The sequence below is a fragment of the Oncorhynchus mykiss genome, chromosome 20, assembly GCF_013265735.2.
Source record: "Oncorhynchus mykiss isolate Arlee chromosome 20, USDA_OmykA_1.1, whole genome shotgun sequence".
NCBI lineage: Eukaryota > Metazoa > Chordata > Actinopteri > Salmoniformes > Salmonidae > Oncorhynchus > Oncorhynchus mykiss.
This window is the reverse complement of record NC_048584.1, coordinates 31,348,241-31,357,723: the sequence shown is the minus strand read 5'-3', so window position 1 is coordinate 31,357,723 and position 9,483 is coordinate 31,348,241.

Here is a 9,483-nt window from a genome sequence, read left to right as displayed (position 1 = left end):
GTTCATCAAAGGTAACAATACAGCAAAACAAAGAGACAAACATATAAAAAGACAAGATTTGGTTTTATTTTGATGCAGTTGTTACAGGTCAACAAGCACAGATCATACAGTCCTTAACACCCGAGATGGGTGTATACACATACCAGGCCTCTTACATCACCGATATATAAATATACATCACTCTGGCACTGCAGGGAAATGTAGTAATTTAACATAAGAAAAGAAGGGAGCCTACATTGTATACAATTTGTATATAGACCCACTGAGTGTGTGTTTAATTTTTTCAAAACGTTATGCAATTTAAAACTGATTTAATCCAAGAGCATGAGAAGGGGGTGCAGAGAATTTCTATCTAAGTCAAATTAATCGTCTCAAAGTAACAAAGTGACAAAGGCAATTACATCCTTATTCATTTTGGTCAATTGTATTGTGGGTAAGGAAACCCCAAATAATGCAATAAAAGGGTCTGGCTCGATCTGTGTGCCGCTTAATTCTGAGAGTGTGTTAAAGATGTCTTTCAGAAACCAACAAGAGATGGGCAACACCAAAACATGTGTACATGATTAGCAGGAGACTGGTTACATCGTACACAATTAGGGTTCACATCCTTGTCAATTTTGGATAATCTTGCCTTGGTCCAGTGGGCCCTATGAATGAGTTTGCATTGAATGAGACCGTGTCAAGCTCAAATAGAAGAGATATGCACACTTTTGAGTGGCCCCTTCCCATAGTTCATCAGATGTTTCCTCACCCAGTTCCTCCTCCCATGAGGATTTAATATTGTTTAATGAGGTGGTTTGTAGTGAGCAAATTTGACTATAGATTATTGACAAGGTGCCTTTCAGAGTAGGAAATGGGATAAGAAATGTGTCAAACTGTGTTTTACTAGGAAGGGAATCGGGGATCTATGCCGTGAACGTAACTCCGGACCTGTAAGAACCTAAAGAAATTATGTCTGGGGAGACTAAATTTAGCTGATACTTGTTCAAACTTACTAACTGTATTGTTAATACAGAGATCTCTGAATCTTTTAATACCGAGACAAGACCATGTTGAGAAAGCACCATCAACCATAGATGGGGGAAAAGCTGGGTTTGAGGCTACCGGAGCAAAAGAAGAGGTTGTCTGAAACCCAAAGTGGTGCCTAAATTGATTCCAGATCTTCAATGTTGTTTTGACACATATACTTTTGGTGAAGGAGGAGTAAGGGTCTGTAACGGAGGAGTAAGGGCCTGTAACGGAGGAGTGAGCGAGGGAAGACAATGATGCTGGTATAGATGAGGCGGCCTCCATCTCTAGCCTAATTGGGGGTGGGAATATCTGGACAATCTGGACCCTCTATTCCTGAAACTATCCGCCGCCATTGTCGCAACCCCTATTACCAGCCTGTTCAACCTCTCTTTCATATCGTCTGAGATCCCCAAGGATTGGAAAGCTGCCGCAGTCATCCCCCTCTTCAAAGGGGGCGACACCCTGGACCCAAACTGTTACAGACCTATATCCATCCTGCCCTGCCTATCTAAGGTCTTCGAAAGCCAAGTCAACAAACAGGTCACTGACCATCTTGAATCCCACCGTACCTTCTCCGCTGTGCAATCTGGTTTCCGAGCCGGTCACGGGTGTACCTCAGCCACGCTCAAGGTACTAAACGATATCATAACCGCCATCGATAAAAGACAGTACTGTGCAGCCGTCTTCATAGACCTTGCCAAGGCTTTCGACTCTGTCAATCACCGTATTCTTATCGGCAGACTCAGTAGCCTCGGTTTTTCGGATGACTGCCTTGCCTGGTTCACCAATTACTTTGCAGACAGAGTTCAGTGTGTCAAATCGGAGGGCATGCTGTCCGGTCCTCTGGCAGTCTCTATGGGGGTGCCACAGGGTTCAATTCTCGGGCCGACTCTTTTCTCTGTATATATCAATGATGTTTCTCATGCTGCGGGCGATTCCCTGATCCACCTCTACGCAGACGACACCATTCTATATACTTCCGGCCCGTCCTTGGACACTGTGCTATCTAACCTCCAAACGAGCTTCAATGCCATACAGCACTCCTTCCGTGGCCTCCAACTGCTCTTAAACGCTAGTAAAACCAAATGCATGCTTTTCAACCGTTCGCTGCCTGCACCCGCACGCCTGACCAGCATCACCACCCTGGATGGTTCCGACCTTGAATATGTGGACATCTATAAGTACCTAGGTGTCTGGCTAGACTCTAAACTCTCCTTCCAGACCCATATCAAACATCTCCAATCGAAAATCAAATCAAGAGTCGGCTTTCTATTCCGCAACAAAGCCTCCTTCACTCACGCCGCCAAACTTACCCTAGTAAAACTGACTATCCTACCGATCCTCGACTTCGGCGACGTCATCTACAAAATTGCTTCCAACACTCTACTCAGCAAACTGGATGCAGTTTATCACAGTGCCATCCGTTTTGTCACTAAAGCACCTTATACCACCCACCACTGCGACTTGTATGCTCTAGTCGGCTGGCCCTCGCTACATATTCGTCGCCAGACCCACTGGCTCCAGGTCATCTACAAGTCCATGCTAGGTAAAGCTCCGCCTTATCTCAGTTCACTGGTTACGATGGCAACACCCATCCGTAGCACGCGCTCCAGCAGGTGTATCTCACTGATCATCCCTAAAGCCAACACCTCATTTGGCCGCCTTTCGTTCCAGTTCTCTGCTGCCTGTGACTGGAACGAATTGCAAAAATCGCTGAAGTTGGAGACTTTTATCTCCCTCACCAACTTCAAACATCTGCTATCTGAGCAGCTAACCGATCGCTGCAGCTGTACATAGTCTATTGGTAAATAGCTTACCCATTTTCACCTACCTCATCCCCATACTGTTTTTATTTATTTATTTTTATTTTTCTGCTCTTTTGCACTACCTGTACATAACCATCTGATCATTTATCACTCCAGTGTTAATCTGCATAATTGTAATTATTTGCCTACCTTCTCATGCCTTTTGCACACAATGTATATATAGACTCCCCTTTTTTCTACTTTGTTATTGACTTGTTAATTGTTTACTCCATGTGTAACTCTGTGTTGTCTGTTCACACTGCTATGCCTTATCTTGGCCAGGTCGCAGTTGCAAATGAGGACTTGTTCTCAACTAGCCTACCTGGTTAAATAAAGGTGAAATAAAAAAAATAAAAAAATATCTGTACTGAATGATCCTAAGGTTAGTGGCCCAATAATAGAATCTGAAATCCGGTAGCGCTATACGGCTGTCTGGTCTGGGCTTCTACAAAAGCTGTTTTCGTATCCTAGGGGGCTTTTTGTCCCATATAAAAGGTAGAATTCGGCCGTTGATCTTTTTGAAAAATTTAGAATCGGTAGGCACTGATAGAGATATAAGAATTTAGGGAGAGTATTCATTTTAATATAATTAATTAGTGCGACTAAGGAGAGGTGTAGCAAAGACCAGCGTTCTAAATCGTCCTTAGTACGGGTTAAAAGAGGAGCAAAGTTGGCTTGAAAAAGGTTTTCAGATCTGATTGTAACATGTACCCCGAGATAAATAAAAACGTGAACAAATTTAAATGGCAAGTTATGTAAAGAGTCATTTTTTGTGCCATATTAAGCGGCATCAATTCGCTTTTACTGAGATTCAGTTAATACCCTGATAAGTGACCGAAGGATGTGAAAGTGGCAAGGGCAGCAGGAACAGAAACAGAAAAGTTGGACATGTATAATAATAAATGATCTGCATATAAAGACAGTTTGTGTTCGTGCCCGTATCTGACTATACCTTTGATGAGGGGGTTGGAGCGAAGTGCTATTGCAATGGGTTCTATGGCGAAGGCAAACAGTAAGGGACTAAAAGGGCAACCCTGGCGTGTCAATCATTGCAAAGGGAAGCAATCTGATTGGGTGTTATTAGTCCTGATAGAGGCTTGAGGGGATAAGTACAGAAGTCTTATCCAAGTCATGTATTTGGAGCCAAAGCCACATTTATTTAGAGTGTAAAAAAGGTATTTCCATTCCACCCGGTCAAACGCTTTCTCCACATCCAGGGATATAATGGCTTCAGAGGCTTTGGCGACAGAAGGATTATATGTAATATTAAATAATCATCGAAGATTGAAGAATGAGTGTCTATGTTTAATAAATTCTGTTTGATCCTGAGAGGTAATTGATGGGAGGACTGTTTCCAGACGCGTTGCCAGGAGTTTGGCCCAAATTTTATAGTCAACATTTAGCAGGCTATTTGGATGGTATGATCAATAATGGTTGATTTGATTTGATTTACTGGAAAGATGTGACTTTCAGCTTACAGTAGGCCATAAGTATACAGCAGATCGCCCATTGTCCTCACTTTGATTATGCTGTAACAACAAAATAAAGGCGGCAGGTAGCCTAGTGGTTAGAGCCTTGGGCCAGTAACCGAAAAGTTGGTGGATCGAGTCCCCCAGCAGACAAGGTAAAAAATCTGTCATTCTTCCCCAAAACAAGGCAGTTAACCCACTGTTCCTAGGCCGTCATTGTACATAAGAATGTGTTCTTCACTGACTTGCCTTTTATTTTATTTTATTGTATTTTATAATTTTATTCTAAGAGAAACATAGACTACAATTAGGGTGTGGAAATGTTAGGATTCTTTTGCTCTTACTGTAGTACTGTAGCCTACTCCCGACCTGTCACGTCACACAGCACCTGAGAAGTGCAGAGGTCTAAGACACTGCATTGCAGCGCAAACTGCATTGCTGCAGATGCTGGTTCAATACTCGTGCCAGATGTGCCTGGGAGACCCATGAGGCAACTGTATGCTTCTGGTTTCTCACTCTCAAAAAACAGAAATAAATGTAAATTGTAAACAACAAACTGGCTTTATTTATGAATTATTAACAATGTTCAAGAATGGCCTTTTTCTCACACACTTTACATTATTTGAAAACTGAATAATTTCCAAAATATCATTATTTTTAAACAAAGCGATTATTATTATTATTAATTAATTTAGAATGATATAAAAGTCCCTTAGATATTCGCGCAGATATATTAGTAACCCTGTTTTCACAAGTGTAGCATGCTGTGAATTCTGAAAACCATGTTTCTAGGATGGGCTTTTAGCAGGACAATATATATTGGTCATATTGGTCATGGCTCCCAAGTGGCGCACAATGGAATTTCCTTGCAGTTCTCCAGCTTCATCCACTGAGATTGCAGTGGGCGCACAAGGTTCAAGGCAGGAGGACAAGGGGCACACGATGGCCGCAGAGCAGCGCACAGAAGACGGACCTAGCCCATGGGGAAGGGGGGAGGAGGAGGAAGGGGGGGGGTGGACCCCCGCCCCACTGGGTAGCACAGAGCAACACTTTAAGGGGCATTGCACTGATCATGGAGCTGACTAGGGAAACGTTCCCTCTGTTCTTATTGTCTGTCTGTATGTTCAAACTAAAACAATGTAACTAATAATGACATGAAAAATGCCCCTTAGATATGAATTTGGAGGGCAGAAATGATTTAAATATTAAAGCTTTGGACTTCTCACTAAAGGCATCAGTCGAAAGTTATACTTAAATCCGAACTGGATTTAACGAAAAATGACTTGAAAAAGTGCACATTTGTAAATCCCAAACTCTAAAAGTAATTGGAAAGGTAGATACAAATTATTTGTGACATTGTGGTTACAATAAAGAATACAAGATGTAAACAAGATGTTGTGTTTTTATTTACAGTAGTGATGGACAGCTGGAGGCGTTTTGTATTTCTTCATCAAAATCCTTATGCTTTCGTCAATAAAATAACGATAAAAAAGACATTCAAAATGCAGATGTTTTGGTCTGGAGCAAGGCGGTATTGGCAGAGAGTCACACATCATTGGCAGAGAGTCAGGCGGAGAATGACGCGTTGAAGAGGGCGAGGAATGAGATGCAGTCACAATCCATGCCAGGCACACCTGTGAGCTCTTGAACTCCACCTCCGACAGGCAGAGTCAACATACCTGACATGTTCGTCAGGTCGTCGGTTCACCCTGACATTTCCACTCCTCTTCTGACAACAGAACTTGAACAACGCTCATCAGGCACAGCAAGGGCCGTCCGGACCTTTATGCTGTTCTGCTATTCCAAGGATGTGTAACCGAAGAGAGACATAGAATACCCACTGGGATGGATCCGAGGCAATTGTGGCTTACCAGTGAACCTCCTAAGTGTTCATCATTAATACTGTGCCTCAGAAGTTTCTATCCATGACTGATGCAACCCGAAAAAGCATTAAAGACAGAGTTAATGATTACTTGAGGTCACCGAGAAAGTCTACACATGGCCTGCTCTCCCTTATGTAAGGAATTAGGCACTTTACCATGTTGACTACAGTATGTACTGTAGGCTGTTTACTTGTCAGACTGCACAGTAGCCTAATAAACAAATGCAGGCAGTTTCTATCATCAAAATGCTTTATTATCCAAATGATTAAAATGCATGTTGGCGACCTCATGCAACTTCAAAATGTCGGATAGAGCATATACTGTACAGTACTGTATTTCTTCATCAGCAATGTCATGCTTTTGTTAATAAAATAATGACAAAAATACTCTTTCAAAATGCAGATGTTTATTTAGTTATGGATTCATAAATTGAATTACTGTGGGAATACTACTAATTACTATGGGAATACATATCACTGAATGACAGAAATATTGGAACAAAGTAGGCTAATGAAGGTAAACAAATCTACTGGAAAATACTCTTCCAAACACACATGGTCACCTTGTACAGCGCCATTATGGCTATTAGCAGGGCTATTACCAGTACAATAGACTTGCCTAGAAGGAGGTTAGGGGGAGAATTCAATCTTCAAATGTATTTCTTAGTTAGGTTGGCTATATCAGTGCAGTGGTCTGAGGCACTGCATCTCATTGCAAGAGGCATCACCACAGTCCCTGGTTTGAAACCAGGATGTATCAAATCCGACCATGATTGGGAGTCCCATAGGGCGGCGCACAATTAGCCCAGCGTAATCCGGGTTAGGAGAAGGTTTGTCTGGCTGGGATATTCCATGTCAAAGAAATTGACAAGGTGGGCTTATGGTTTCTCTCCCTCTAAAAAAAGATAGATTTATAAAAAAAAACACAACTGGACACTGGAACTCACGCCCTGACCGTACTAAAACAAAGAATAAAATAACAGAACTATGGTCAGAACGTGACAGTAGCCCCCCAAAGGTGCGGACTCCGGCCGCAAAACCTGAACCTATAGGGGTGGGCGTCTGTCCGCTGTGGCGGCTCTGGCGCGGGACGTGGACCCCACTTAACCATAGTTTTTGTCTGCGTCCTCAACGGACTTATATTCCATGATATTTATAAGATATATGTGTTGACTGAATATAAGAATATTCAGTCAATATGAATATTGACTGAATATGATGTCTGCTAAATAATCAAGTTTATGGCACAATCATATAGCCTCGGCACCTACATAAAGCTAAGTGACCTACTCATTCATGGCTTTGGATCAAAATAAATAAGTACCAACATTCTTTCTGATGGTGTTAATAAAGAAATGTTTTGGTTATTCTGACCTGGACACCATGTACAGTATAATAATAGCCAATTATGTGCTATTAACAGGACAATATACGCTTACCAACACCTCTTTGTATTTTGATACTTTGTGCAAGGCAATTGATCAGCATTAAAAACTTTGCAGCTTGGGCCTCCCAAGTGGGGCAGTGAGTTGATACAGATGCTGGTTTGATACCCATGCCGGGCGAACACCGGGAGACCCATGAGGCAACTTTTGGTTTCTCTCCCTCTAAAAACAGAAATAAATCATTCTTAATAACAAACAGGCTTTATTTTCAAATTAGTGAGAATGGCTTTTTCTCACTCGCACTAAGTTAAATGAAAACAAAATCATTTCCAAACTATTTTTTTTTTCGTGGTATCCAATTGTTGTAGTAGCTACTATCTTGTCTCATCGCTACAACTCCCGTACGGGCTCGGGAGAGACGAAGGTTGAAAGTCATGCATCCTCCGATACACAACCCAACCAGCTGCACTGCTTCTTAACACAGCGCCCATCCAACCCGGAAGCCAGCTGCACCAATGTGTCGGAGGCTACACCGTGCACCTGGCAACCTTGGTTAGCGCGCACTGCACCCGGCCCGCCACAAGAGTCGCTGGTGCGCGATGAGACAAGGACATCCCTACCAACCAAGCCCTCCCTAACCCGGAGGACGCTAGGCCAATTATGCATCGCCCCACGGACCTCCCGGTCGCGGCCGGTTACGACAGAGCCTGGGCGCGAATCCAGGGACTCTGATGGCACAGCTGGCACTGCAGTACAGCGCCCTTAACCACTGCGCCACCCGGGATGCCCAACTATTTTTATTTTTATTATTATTATTAATTAATTTAGAATTATATAAAAGCCCCTTAGATATTTTCACAGATCAGATTTGCCCTAACAAAAAATGCCCCTGAGATATTAATTTAGAATCCTCCAATCCTCTAAATGCAATTATTGGCGAAGAGTCACGTCATCTAAAAAATGTTTGTTGATATACTGTAGGCCTACCGTAGGCGACATGAATCTCACTAGTGTTGAGTAATGTGCTGTTAAAAGTGGTGTTCCGCCAACCCTGACGTCCTAGCCATGTCTGAATCCTGGCTTAGGAAGGCCACCAACAATTCTGAAATGTACATCCCCAACTACAGCATTTTCCGCCAAGATAGAACTGCCAAAGGCGGTGGAGTTGCAATCTACTACAGAGATAGGCTGCAGAGTTCTGTCATGCTATCTAGGTCTGTGCCCAAATAGTTCGAGCTTCTACTTTTAAAAATCCAGATTTCCAGAAATAAGTCTCTCACTGTTGCCGCTTGTAATAGACCACCCTAAACCCCCAGTTGTGCCCTAGACACCATATGTGAATTAATTTCCCCCCATTTATCTTCAGAGTTTGTACTGTTAGGTGACCTATACTGGGATGTGCTTAACACTCCGGCCATCCTACAATCTTAGCTAGATGCCCTCAATCTCACACAAATTATTATGGAACCTACCAGGTACAACCCTAAATCTGAAAAACGGCCACCCTCATAGATATCATGCTGACCAACCTGCTCTTTAACTTCTTTGGGGTAGGGGGCAGTATTTTCACATCCGGATGAAAATTATGCCCAGAGTAAATGGCCTGCTATAAAGCCATAAAAGCTAGAATATGCCTATTAGTAGATTTGGATAGAAAACACTCTGAAGTTTCTAAAACTGTTTGAATGATGTCTGTGAGTATAACCAAACTCATATGGCAGGCAAAAACCTGAGAAAAAAATCTAACCAGGAAGTGGGAAATATGAGGTTGGTCGATTTTCCACTCAGCTCCTATTGAAGATACAGTGGGATATTGGTAATGTTGCACTTCCTAAGGCTTCCACTAGATGTCAACAGTCTTTAGAACCTTGTCTGATGCTTCTACTGTGAGGTGGGGCCAAAGGAGAACGGAATGAGTAAGGTCTGCCATG